This window comes from Arachis duranensis, chromosome 2 (genome assembly GCF_000817695.3).
Source record: "Arachis duranensis cultivar V14167 chromosome 2, aradu.V14167.gnm2.J7QH, whole genome shotgun sequence".
NCBI classification, from domain to species: Eukaryota; Viridiplantae; Streptophyta; class Magnoliopsida; order Fabales; family Fabaceae; genus Arachis; species Arachis duranensis.
This window is the reverse complement of record NC_029773.3, coordinates 29,783,018-29,783,957: the sequence shown is the minus strand read 5'-3', so window position 1 is coordinate 29,783,957 and position 940 is coordinate 29,783,018.

Below are 940 nucleotides of genomic sequence, written 5' to 3'. Positions count from 1 at the left end.
GAAGAAAGAAGAGAGTAGAAGAAGAAGAAATGAGGGGAAAAGAAATGGCTTTGTATTCGGCCAAAGGGTAGAGAGATAGTGTTTAAGGGGTGTGAAAATGAAGGAGTGAAGGAGGGTTTATATAGGAGAGGGAGAGAGGGATGTTCGGCCATTTGAGGGTGGGTTTGGGTGGGAAAGTGGTTTGAATTTGAATGGTGAGGTAGGTGGGGTTTTATGAAGGATGGATGTTAGTGGTGAAGAGAAAGATGGGATTTGATAGGTGAAGGGTTTTTTGGGGAAGAGGTGTTGAGGTGATTGTGAAGAAGAGAGAGAGTGGTAGGGTAGGTGGGGATCTTGTGGGGTCCACAGATCCTGAGGTGTCAAGGAAAAGTCATCCCTGCACCAAATGGCAAACAAAATCACGTTTTGTGCCTTTTCTGGCGTTAAACACCGGGCTGGTGCCCATTTCTGGCGTTTAACGCCAGCTTCTTGCCCATTTCAGGTGTTTAACGCCAGTCTGGTGCCCCTTTCTGGCGTTAAACGCCCAGAATGGTTCCAGACTGGGCGTTAAACGCCCAACAGCTAACCTCACTGGCGTTTAAACGCCAGTGGGTGCGTCCTCCAGGGTGTGCTGTTTTTCTTCCTGTTTTTCATTCTGTTTTTGCTTTTTTCATGGATTTTGTGACTTCTTATGATCATCAACCTACAAAAAAAATAAAATAACAAAGGAAAATAGTTAATTATAAAACATTGGGTTGCCTCCCAATAAGCGCTTCTTTATTGTCATTAGCTTGACAGAGGACTTTCATGGAGCCTCAGAAATGCTCAGAGCTATGATGGAACCTCCCAACACCAAACTTAGAGTTTGAATGTGGGGGTTCAACACGGCTCTGTTTTGAGAGAAGCTCTTCATGCTTCCTCTCCATGATGACAGAGGGATATCCTTGGGCCTTAAACACCA